Source organism: Drosophila albomicans, chromosome 2R (assembly GCF_009650485.2).
Source record: "Drosophila albomicans strain 15112-1751.03 chromosome 2R, ASM965048v2, whole genome shotgun sequence".
NCBI lineage: Eukaryota > Metazoa > Arthropoda > Insecta > Diptera > Drosophilidae > Drosophila > Drosophila albomicans.
Window position 1 is genome coordinate 13702822 of NC_047631.2, and position 13314 is coordinate 13716135.

The window sequence follows — 13314 nt, forward strand, 5'->3', positions numbered from 1 at the left end:
AGTGTAGCAAAATATTTATCACGCACTCCGCACGCCGCACAATGGTAATGAGCTATAAAACATATGAATGTGTGTATGCGAACATGCATTCATGCTTTGTTTTGCTTTTCTTAATCTAGTAATGCCCAAAAGCGGCTCAGGCTCAGCACATACACACACACTCTTGAGCATAATGCACAATGCGAATCACAATGCGTAAAATAATGGAGAGTTTTGCTTTTCTTTGGTTTGTGCGGTGGCAACAGTAGCGACTACTGCACATTCTTTGAGAAACAATGCCAGACGGCCTGTCGTACTTGATCTTCATACTTTTGCCGCTTTTCTCTGTGTTGCCTACAATGGATTATTTGGCCAGAAGCTGTAAGCAACATGTTGGCAAAACACTACTGTGCAGAAGTCTACACTCGATGATCGTTGACATTTCTAAGTTTCGCCAGCTCCATTGCGCCATTTGCCACAATTAGACACAATTCCCAAAATGGCGGCGAAACCACACTCATGCTATCTCTCTCTCTCTCTCTTTCGCAGCTTTAGTGGATGCTCCCAATGCGCTCATTTCCAGGCTTTTTACACTTTCCACTTTTCCACTGTAATTTCGAGGCTAATTACGTGCCCATCTATTTTGGTTGTCTCCACGTCCATCTGCGCGGAGGGTGGGAGCTAAGTAATTGTCGGGAGTGCGCAACATTTTTATGTGTGTGTGTGTATGCGTGTATGCTTGCGGTTATTCAGCAACTGTGATTATGGCATTCCCAGAATTTGAGGCGAAAATGCCGAGAGTGCTGCACTAATTCAGGCTGCTTAGCCGCTGAGACTGTTGGACTGTGTTTAGCAATTAAAGCGCACGTCGCTTTGTCTATGCAGTCCGATGATCGGCACACGCCAGCGTGTCCAGCATGGCTAACAACGTGGCTAAAACAATTCACGACCCGCCCCGTTGGATTTGCGCAGATTTACATAATTTAAACAAATAGCACTTGAAGTGCTTTGTAAGGATCTCCGTTCACACGGCTTGGCTCAGGTGCCGCTCAGTCTCTCTCTTTTTCGAGAGAGAAGGATCTGATATCCTTTGTCACACGGATGCCGTCATATTAGCACAAATCTGCTTACCTTTGTTGTTGAGTTTCGAGTGCCGAGATTGGCCCAGATTGGCCTAGATCTCACTATGTCTTGCCCTCGTTCTCGTGCTCTTGATTTGTGACAATTGTCACAATGCACTCGAGGCTTAGGCTCGAGGTGAGAGCCTCTCTAGCACCTTCTTCTTCTGCCGCAATCTGCGTAATCCCGATGCAAATCTTGCTAATGTGATTCGTATCAAGAGTGTCACACAGGCCACGCACAGTTTGTGTATCTGCAATGCCAACTGCACTTCGTATCTGTATCTTTATCTGCATTATGTAGCTGTATCTGTATCTGTGTCTGTGATTGTGTCTTTGGCTTGCTGTTCTTTTAACACTTTGCTGCTGTAACTCGAGCTCTCGCCTGGTTAATTAAAAGAACGTCTTGTTATCCTTTGTTGTCCTTTCACAGCTCGCAAATAAAGTATCGCATTATTTGTTGGCTGTCGGCATTTCCGATTCTTCTCGATTTTCCCCCCGCTGCTTCCCACGTTGTGTAATTCTACTTTTGGCAAAATGGTTTTTGTCTGCCCGGCAACTGTCGATAAATTATCATTTTATCTGCAATTTATTTGATTGCAAAATGCTATTAAGCCTACAATGCAATTATTGCGCTCTCTGGCAATTTGTCCGTGATTTTCTCCATGCAAATGTGCGTACGATAAATGTGTGTGTGTATGTGTGGGAGTGCGGGAGCGTGTAAAGGTGTGCGGGTGTCTGGCATAGAGATAACAGTAAATGCCATTTTAGGGCGCACAATAAATCATAGCAACAATAGTGCACACACATTTAATTTACATTATTTTGGTTGAGTTTTTCCCACTTAATTTAAGTATTTGTACAAATATTTTATGCATGTATGGAATATTATTATTTGTTTCTATGAATATCAAATTTAAAAAACACAAAACAATACATTTTTTAATTGATAACTTTAGAAAAATCAAAATTCAGCTTAAGGTCCCAAGTTAAGTATTTATTTTAAATTGATGAGACTATGAAGTTTCCAAATTTTTACAACAGAAAATATTTATAGCTGCTTACAATAAAAAGGAAAGTAAAATTTTTTAAACTTATATTTAAAGAGTCGTATGTATATATTCAAAAAGTAATTGAAGACCTTTATTTTAATTATAAATAAATAAAAAAATGTTCGGCTCTTAATACGAGCTATACTTTTGTAAATCCAACTTATTGATTTATTACTCAATTACTCAGATAATTTATTAATCTGTTAGTTAACCTTAATTGCGACAGCTAAAAGTTATAATAGACGTATATTTTAGATTTTTTACTACACCTTTTAATTACATTTTTAAATGCCTAATTAATATTATATATTATTATTATTTAAGAAAGATATAATAATAATAATAAGCAATGAATACTTAATTACCTTTTATCGCTTATGTTACAGCTCTAAAAAATTTCCAATTCTTAAAATAAGACTACTAGATTTAGGTTTCAAAATTCTGTTATTCATAATAATTTTTCTAGCTTTAAGAGTTTTTGTTCATAGCTCATTTAGTAGAGCTGTCGCGTATCATTTTTCACTATAGTCTAAGGAGAGCGTTGTCCTTCGTAGCTATTTCTAAATAGAGTGATGAACATATGTTACATATAACACATAATATATAATTATTAATTATAATTACTGAATGCGTTAATAAAATAATAAATAAATAGTAGAAAAGAAAAACAATTAAAAATATAATGTAATACTTTTGTGATATTTTAAGAAGATTTTTAGTTTTAAAACTATACGATTTTATCCTCTTATTATATCACATCATCTTGAAATTAATATGTGTTTTATAAGTTTTAGATTTTCGTACTCTTGATACACTTTTTAGACTACAATTCTTAGTACTAAGAGCAAAATTTGCATCTTAGAACTTTTTTCAGTGAACTTTTTATTATTAAAGTAATTTCAATAACATATCTTTGGATATTCTTTTCTAAGTCTAGAGGGAGCTAATGCTTTGAGCCATTTTCTAGTTGATGCCTTATTTCTATCATCTATCAACCGTGTTTCATAGCAAACCAAACAAACTATACTCGTATTACAACGCTTCTATAATACATATATTTATGTAAACGCAAATTGACAAAAGTGTACATAAATAATATAGTTATTCGGAAAGTAGGAGAGTGTGTACTATGTAGATTTATATCGCTTGAATGCGCCATTCTCCTTTTGTTGTTGTCGAACATTAAAATGGCGTGAAAATTATTGCCATTGATTTTTGTTGCATGCTGCAGCAGCATTGCTGTGGCATTGTTGCATGTTCAATGCGAGTGGCATTTATTGTTGCTGTTGTTCGAGTTGTTGTTGTTGTTGCTGTTGCTGTGGTGCGGTGGCCATTGCACAATTTGCGCAACAATTTGCGTACATTTAAAAAGAAGCGCTTTCGACCATTAATAATAATTGCTGTGATTTAAATTTTAATGGATATCGCTGGTAAACAAATGCTTGCTCCTCGCTCGATTGCAGGTCGTATATGGAATATCCTATATATATAGATGCGTTTGTGTGTGCGTGGGCATTTGTTTAATGTTTGTTTGTGTTTCCTCTGATAATTTGTATTTATTGCCGTGCTCGAAATGGGAAATGAGAATTTGGCTCCGAGGAGCAGAAGTGCGAGAGGACAATGCCAAAAACTTGAGAGCTTATTTTGCCTCTCACAGTTGTATGCTGACAATTTTAATTTAATTTGAATTCAAATTGCTTTCAGACACTGCAGCAGCAAACACACTTTTGCCGGTTGAAAGCAATCGCAACAATTCAATCACTTTGCTGTTTGTTGCCCACAAAACAGCACCATCAACATCACCATCAACATCACCATCGACATCGTCATCGTCATCGCCACCACCAAACTGTCAATGTTAGCTGCTGTTCCTGCTGCCAATGCCACGCCCTCCAATTCGCCCAGCTCTCGACAGTTAAGCGCTATAGTCGTCGCTTCTTTTTTTTTTTAAACATCAATGCGATTGCATTCATTTCCCCTCGACACACACCGCGTTCACCCGCTCAACAGGCAGCAGCAACAGCAGCTAGCATCATGTAATTTCTTTAATGGTTTTCCATTCCACATCCGCAATGGTGTTCACGCCCACAACTCGCCAACAGCCAAATGTGCCCCCAAAAATACTGAGTACAAAACCAACACGGAAGCCAAATAAGGTGTAAAATTTGTATGTGCACACAAAAGCTGAGTTATAGTCGTTGTAGGAGTGATGACAAATTTGCCACAGTGGACACACTTTCAAGTGAAATTATAGCCAATGCAATGGGAACGAGATGGCAATACTTAATGGTTAGAGAAAAGCATAATATTGATTTTATATTCTTTAATGTAATTAATATGACAACTAAATTATGGATGAAAATTAAAAACTTAAGCATTTATTTAGTACGTGATTTTAAAAGGAATAAAAAAACATTTTCGTATTATTAGCAATATATTATAATATAGCTTTATTAAAGACTCTAAAGAAATATATAATATAAGAAATTGAATTGAATACTCTGAGGATTCAACCTATAAAATGAAAATTCTTTCAAATATTCTAAATAGTATTGGTTTTGTTGTATATCAAATAATAATGACTATGGAATTCATGTCATTGATCTCATAATAATAGTATATATGCTAAAATCTACATATTCAGATGGATAGCTTCATATTTAAGATATTACTTTCCTTATGAGTAGAAGAATAACCAGAGTTTATAGCAAAAAATTAAGACTGACTTATTTGATAGAATGTTTTCTATTTACTAATTTCAAACAGAGATCATATAAAAGAAAGAGAGATACAAAATAAGAGCAAAGTAGTCTTTTTCTTCTGAATTTTTCATAGAACTTTTATTTATCTATTTTAGGCATAGCTCGCAAAAACGGTCCGCTCTTTTTTTTTTGCTCATTCTCTCCACTTAAAAAAAGACTCAAAAACGAAATGCAATCGTTGGCTGACCAGCAATTAATTAAATTTAAGTGTTTCTAAGAATTAAAATGTATAGCAAAAAAATACTGAATACTTATCAAATCTTTTATTTACTTATATTACGATTGTAACTTAGCATTAAAATATTAGAGAGCAGCTTCCGCCTTTATACTAAAGATCTTTTTGTAGTTGAACTTTAACTTTTAGTATCTTTAGAATTTAATTACATTTCGCTTTACGGGTTTTTCATTGTGCAAGTTTGGCAACTATTTTAGCTTTTGTGTGTGCGGCCTAAACGCATTAAAACACTTCATTATGCTTTATCCTATGTGATAACAAAAGCCACACACGCACCCAACGCAAACACACTAACTGAACATACAAACAGAGAAGAGAATACAACCCAATCCCAAGCCCAAACCCATGTCCATATATCCCCGCCCCATAAGTGAGGCCGAAGCATATGGCAATGAAATACACTTGAACAACTTTATTACCAGACTGAATCTCGCAGCTAAGGGCTGATGATGAGGCACAGAAAACTAACCGGGTTCGTTTTAATGGAACGAGCTGCATTTGCATTAGGGGAATGGCCATGATAATGACTGAAGGGGCAGAGGCAAGGGGAACGGGGTTCGCTTAACAAGTTTTATACAAATCACGGCACGTCAGAAACCATAAAGTGTATAAATACTTACTTGGCAGGCAGCAAACTACTTACATACATACGTGTTGTGTAGTATTTTACCCTCGTCCTTTTCCGCTGATCCCGCGTATCCTTGACATTAGAGGAGTGCGTGCACGTGACTCCTGGCGATGATGGGCTTTCAACCACTTTGATTTCGCGTTGTTTGCTGTAAATTTTACGCCTGATTACAAATGAGACCGCCTCGCTGATTGATAAAAATCTCACGGTAATAGGCCAAACAAGTAGGAAACCTACAGTCGAGAATGCTCGACTGTCAGATACCCGATACCCATTTTGAATAAAAGCAAAACAGTGCGGTATTCATTTCAAAATGTACCGAATTAATAAACCGAAAATACTAAAATAATACCAAAGAATATATTTGGTATATTGATATGGCACAACCTTCAAAGTATACCGTAGAGTGTCAAATACATTGTTATATTACTACATTAAAAATATATCATAAAGTGCCGAAAATACCAAAATATTTTGTACATTTTTATAGTACTACATTCAAAATATACCGTAAAGTCCAAATATACCAAAATATTTTGCTCATTGATATAGTACAATAATTCAAATATACCGTATACCAAAATATTTGGTACATTGATATAGTACTGCACTCAAAATATACCGTAGAGTGCCAGATATACAAAAATTATATCTCTATCTACATACGGACAGACGTATATTACTATATCGTCCCAGCTGTTGAAGCTGATGAAAAATATTTATAGTTTATAGAGTCGAAGATGCCTTCTTCTGTCTGTTACATACATTTTCTGGAAGCACAAGCGTATAATACCCATCTACCCTGTGAGTGGCGGGTATAAAAAGGGCGTTTCAGGGCATTCACATGTATTTAATATAATTTTACATTTATTACATTTTATGCAGAGACCCTTTGGCAAAGTGCACAATTCCCGTGTTTGGCCAACAGAAATTGCACACTTGGCCAGCTCGGCTGAGTACATAATTATTAGCCTGGCTTTCGATCAGTTGATCATGATCTTAGATCACGGGCTTAGACTGGCGCCAGTCTCAATCTCCATCTTCATCTTCGACTCTGTTTCAATCTCAGTCTTAGGCTTCGTCTTCATAATTTTTGGCTTTGCATCGAATGCAAATGCACAAGCAGAAGGGTAAGGGTAATCACTCTGGGCCAACTCCTTGAAATTGCTGTGGCATATCTTAATCCCATCTAATGCTTTGAGTATAATCCCAGGTAGCAATCATAGCTATAGCTACCGTTTGGATGGTCGCCGCCTTGCTTCGCTGCTCTCTCTGTGTATACTCTCAGCGTTGGCAACAAATTGGATTACAATTAAATTGCATTTACATACAACGAACGAACGCATGCCTCATGCCTCATGCATTGTTTGACTGCGTTGTTAGGCCTCAATTAACAATTGCCATGTTTCCATTTTGATAAGACCCCGGACTCGATATCCAGCTGTGCCTGTTTTGCTTTTACATTTTAGATGCACAAGATAATTGGGACTATGCATGATGCAGTGAAATGATACACGACTTTAAACAAAATGTTTGCACAGAATGGAAATGATAATTACATGGAAAATGGTAGAATTTTATTGCGGTAACAGATGTAAATTACTAATGGTTTGATACAATATTAAAAAAAAATACAATTTCAATGTTGTAAATAGTGAAATATGAAATTTATGGCCTTTAATATACGTATTTTTTTATAAGTATTTTCAATCTATTGATATGCATATTTATATCTTAAAATGTTGAGATGGAATGCATGAATGAAATTATTTAACCTGAACCTAAGAACCTTATTTTGTTTATATGTATTTAAATAATGTGGTCATCATTAAAGTGTTACAATGTTCTGAAGTCTTTTTTCATTATAGCATTTTTCTTATAGCAGCTAAATAAAATAATAAAATATGGTAAAGTTGTGACAATCATAGAATATTTAATGTTGATAAAAATACAAATAGCTTTTAATTGAAAGAGAATAGAATCAATAAAATGTATTTAAAATTATTTTCTTTATGAATATTCACAACTTCCTCTGACAATCAACATAGATCTAATAGTTCAAAGTCCTCAAGGATATTGCAAATTTCTATTTAAAATATGTTAAATTGTTATAAAATTAGTTACAAAATGTACTATAAATTGCAAAAATAATTAATATCCATAAATTTATTTGCAATCAATGATTAAAGTGTTTATTGCAAAAGTCATCAACATTAATTGCAAATACTTTACATTGAAATTAAAAGGTGCGCAATTGATGTTATTAATCTAACATACTTAAATTTACTAGTAATTGTCAATCTACAAGAATATTGATTACATATTTTTATTTTCAATGCTTAATTTGTATAAATGTTACTGACTACAAAATATAATAATAAGGTAACAAATGCATTGATTTCTTTACAAAATCGTTGTACTTATCAAGAATATTGATTACGATTTTGAATTGCAATATTGTTTTAAACGTGAAAATATAATAAATTGAATCCTGTCGTTTTTATTATAATATGTGCAAAATACTTTGTCAATCAATAAATACGTTGACAAGCATGTTGATTACAAATATCTATTTAAAATATGGAAATTGTTTTAAATGTGGCCAAGCATAAAATATGATATAATTTGCGAAAATAATTGATTTACAATATTCGACTATCGCTTTGATTGCAAAGTTTCTGTTGGAGAACTAGAGAGAGATAGAGAGAGAGGCCAATGTACTCGACGCGTTGCCAATAAGCCAGGATATGAGTGTATATCCAACCATAATGCATCATCATTAGCCAGAACAGAGAGCAGAGCACTTCAGGCTCTGTCTGTGATTGTGATAGCTTTTAGCATTCGCCCAAAAAAAAAAAAAAATAATTGAATTGTTCTTCATTATTTATTTTATTATTTTGCTTGTCTCTTATTATCGTTCCAGCTTATGTTCAGCTATTGCGAAACTCACTATCATCATCCTGCCTGCTGCTCCATTGTTTCAATGTGCTGCCCCCTTACACACACACACACACACACAGAGTGTATGAAGCACTTTTGTGGCAACGCCATCGTCATCTACATCGCCATCGCCATCGCCATCGTCATCAACGTGGCGCGTCATAAAATACGCGAATTGCATTTGCCATTTACGATGTGTCTTTCTTTGTTTCTTTCCTGTTTTTTTTTCCCCGTCGATGTTGTTGCTCTGCTCTCTCTCTGTTATTGCTCTTCTTGGGGGGATGTGGATGAGGAGAATGGCACCGCGAACCGGGCGAGCTGATTCCTTTGGGGATTTTGCGCACAAAGCAGTGCCAAATTGAATGTGGGATTTGACAAAGATATAGACGAGCAACGACGACGACGCCTCGCCTTTACAGTCATGTGGAAAAAGGGGGGGCGAGTAATTTTATTGTGCTGCCTTTTATGATGTGGCGACAAATTGATATTTCCTTCAGCGGGGACTTGATGCGCCAGCAAAGGCAATTTAGATACACTCTCACACACACACTCTTAGACTTACAGTGAGAGCGAAAAGTAACCGCAAATCGGCTGGACGCGCTCGCTGGGCGGTCTTCAAATCCCGCCCGCTGCGCTCTTGTTGTTGCTTGTTTGTTTTGTTGTCCGCCTTATAAAATAATTAAGTCTTAGCCACTGTTTTGTTGCCTGTTGTCTGTTGTCGGCTGTTTCTGTTTGTTGTCTTTGAATGCGCGCATCCTAGCGGCATTAAGGACTTTAGCACGATTTTTCGCAGGGTTGCCATTCACCATTCCCCCTGGAAAAAGATCCTTTTGCAGCGCATGAATTCGAAACTTTTACTGTACTACTTTAATTTCATTTGATCAACTGCGTGCGCTCCGCTCTCTCTCTCTCTCTCTCTCGCTGTTCAAACATCCCTTCGCTCTTTAGGCTGAAATCAACTGTAAGTTAATCGCATTAATCCGCGATCGTTTTTCAAGTGGATCCTGTTTTGGGTAGCTTGTGATCCTTTTTTTTACTGCGACGCATTCAGTTGCAAAATTTAGGAGGCACACAAAAGAAGCGCAGCATCAGACAGAAAAGGTTAAGAACAATATAAGGGATGACGACTCCGATTAAGAAGAGAAATCTCACAATGCACTAGCTGGTGACATTATGGCGTATGCGTAATATTCGCATTATTTTGTGTGCATTGATGTCGCAATTTGCTTATTAATTGGCAAATTTAATAGGCGAAGTTTAACAACCCTTTTTTATTAGCAAATTTAAATTCTTTTTTTTGTTAGCTATCACTATTCAAGAATTTTGTATAATGAAACTCACATACTTGAAAATTTACATCCATTTATTATTTCAATACAAAAAAAAAACTTTTTGATGAGTGTAGCAATCCATTTAAATGTAACCTAATTTATAGGAGAATTGAAACTTAAGTGAATCAGGAAAACATAACTATTAAATGTCAAATTTACTTATAAATAAAAATTAAATATACAAAACATAAAACAGTTTTCATAGCTCGATTCTACAAAAAAAAAAGAAAAATATATACATAAATAAAAAATAATCTAAAAGTATGATTCAATATACTTATGCAACTGTTTTATAAGTTTATAAATATGTTTCACATTTTATGTTTGTTTTTTTTCTTTATTTTGTTATTTCTTACAAGATCGCAGACATCATTAAAAATCTAAATAAAAAGTTGAATATATATTTTCAAATATCAAAATGGAATCATTTTTTACCAATTGTAAGGTATCTTCTAGTCGAGGACTTCTCTCTTGCTTGCGGTCATCTCTTTATCAGCATTTTCAACCAAATGGGATACAATTCGCTCAACAATCGTTGGCTGTTTGTTCATCCTTTTACGTCCACTGCAGTGCACTGCACCCATTGCTTTTCCCTCGTCTCTTCGCTTTTCCCGTTGCTGGTCGTTCTACCTTTTTATTGCAAATTGGTAATTTCATACTGTTGGCGGTGCCTTTGTTGGTGGCCGCCGACAACTCGCTGCTTTTGCTGCTGCCAACGATTTTGCTGGCTCTTTTGTAGCTAATTTACAATAATTGCTTAAAATTAAAACCACTGAGCATTGTTTGTGTGTGTTTATTTCATTTTATTGTGCATTCACGATTAGATTTCAAACGTTTATCGACCGATTTTTTTTTAAGAATTAATCCGTATTAATAGTAGTAGGTGAACAGGTAGAAGAAGAGAAGTACAGGCACAATTTGATCCTAAATAATGAAGACCAATATTCATAGTGTAATAAATTCAAACGTTTTCTATCGATCAGGTTGAAGGGTTTTTACATTTAAGTATTATTTTAAAAACTCGTACAATTCATATAAGTTGTTTACAGATAAATGTCAAATATTGAAAAAGTTACAATTATTTTAATTTTATATTTATATATATTGTCTCTGAGTATTCAACAATATCAAATATTTATACTTTTATATAACTCATTTGTAATATTTTATAAACACTTTATAGAAGACCTTTGATTCATATTTACTATCATTTATCTTTTCGTCATTTGATATTATATTGTGTAAATACTTTGTTGAACTCTTTTTATTAATGTTTTAAACTTATATATTTTATCAGATACTTTGCAAACATTTTGTTTAAATAACTTCTTATCATTTTGGTTATGGTCTAGGTATCAAAATTTCTTCTGATATTTCGTAGATACTTGATACTTCTTGAGTTTTATCATTTTACATATTTGTACACTAAATATTTTATAGAATAAAATTGAATCACAAAATCATTTTAACTGTCGCTTAGTTATCATCATTTCATGTGTTGTTTTGTGAATACTTTACAAAATAAAGTTGAATCATTTTATCATTTACAATATTCTGCAAATTGAACTTTAAACAAAGTCATCTCCTCATCGGGTCCAGACAACGTAATGAGGTCAAAGCCATGTGCAATTCGAGTAGCACTTTGCGTCTGTCGCTGGAAAGCAGTTAACGCTTTTACGACTTCTGCTTTTGTCAGCGCGGAAATTTATGTGTCTAAAATGGCACTCAATCAGACTGGGATGTCGTTGTCCTGGCCTTAAAAAAAGTCATTTGAAAAGCACCGAAGACTGCGCTACACAAAATCGAATCGAATCGTATTAGGAGGATGGTGAGGGGGGTGACAGGAGGAGGTGGGCACACGCAAAACTGTTGAAATGATAAAATATGAGCGTTCGTAATACAATTTATTTAAATCAAAGTCTAAAGCGTTATCTATGGGCATTGAGTGGGCGGAGGGGGGTTGCGGTTTCAACGGGGTTGCGTGTGGCACGACTGCTACTTCTTGCCTCCCCTGCCACACACCCCCACACACACACACACACTGACATCCCCGCCACTCGGTCTAGCTTTCAATGTGTGGGTGGAACTTACATATTTCAGTCAGTCAGCCATTGTTTGCATTTGAATGAAGACAAAAGCCAAGCCCAAATAGCGCGTCACAAATTTAGCCGACTAATATCCGAAATAGACAGCAGAGTGAAGGGACTACAACTCCATTTGGTGCTTTTAAGCATTCACAGTCTGTAGTATATATGTATTATAGTGATGGCCATTTCATGCAGTTTATTGTTTAGCATGCTTTTCGCCTATTATATAAATGTTAATAACAAAACAAAAGCCACAGCCATTTGCCTAATGTGTCCGATAACGTAATGGAGCATACTCAAAATCGACATGCTACAAAACTGTTTCTGAAAGCGAACTCTCTTAAACAGCCAAATAGCTGTCGAATTTACGATGAAATATCTCTCTCTCTGTGTGTGTGTGTGTGTGTGTGTGTGTGTGTGTTTGTGTGCTACAAACGTCAATTGCCAAATTAATTGCAGTTAAGTCGAGCAAATGTGCCAAGAACCTTGGGGGCATCGAAGTAGGTAAGTAAACAGATGCCGGCACACAAGTCAAAAGAGTTGAATTTGCTTCGCCGATCAAAATCGTATGCATAGTTATGCAAATCCCCTTAGCAAAGGGGCAAACCAACAACCTCCACCCAACCGGGGAAAAGTGGCTTCATAGTTGTAGTTGTAGTTGTATTTGTTGTTGCTTTGCTCTGTAGTCGACTTTTAGGCGCCCGTCTGCCTGCTAAAGTGGAGTCAATGAAAATTGCAACTCCCACTTTGCTCGTACGTCAATTAAGAGTTGTTTTTCTTGTTTGCCTCTGCCACACACACACACATACAACTACTCTCTCACACATACATAGAAAAGCTCTGAAGCTTGTCTGCATTGCTTTTGGCTTTGGTTTCGCTTGCTTGCTCTCTCTATCTCGCTCTGTCTCGCTCGCACACACACACGCTTTTATTGCAGTGCAATTTGTTGTAGAATCGTTTTGTCCGACAGTTGAACAGTTTGTTATTTCTTTTAAATGTTCCAAGTAAAAGAGCTTTGGTCGTTTGCTTTCGGAATTTTTGTGGCTTGCTGCCCAGCGGTCGGTTCTGGAATTGGAGAGCTTAATGTGCTCGACAACAGCAGGAGCAGAAGCGGGAGGAGAAGGGACAACTGTGTGTGTGTGACTGTGTTTTGCTTTTTGGGTTTTTTGTAATACGTTGTTG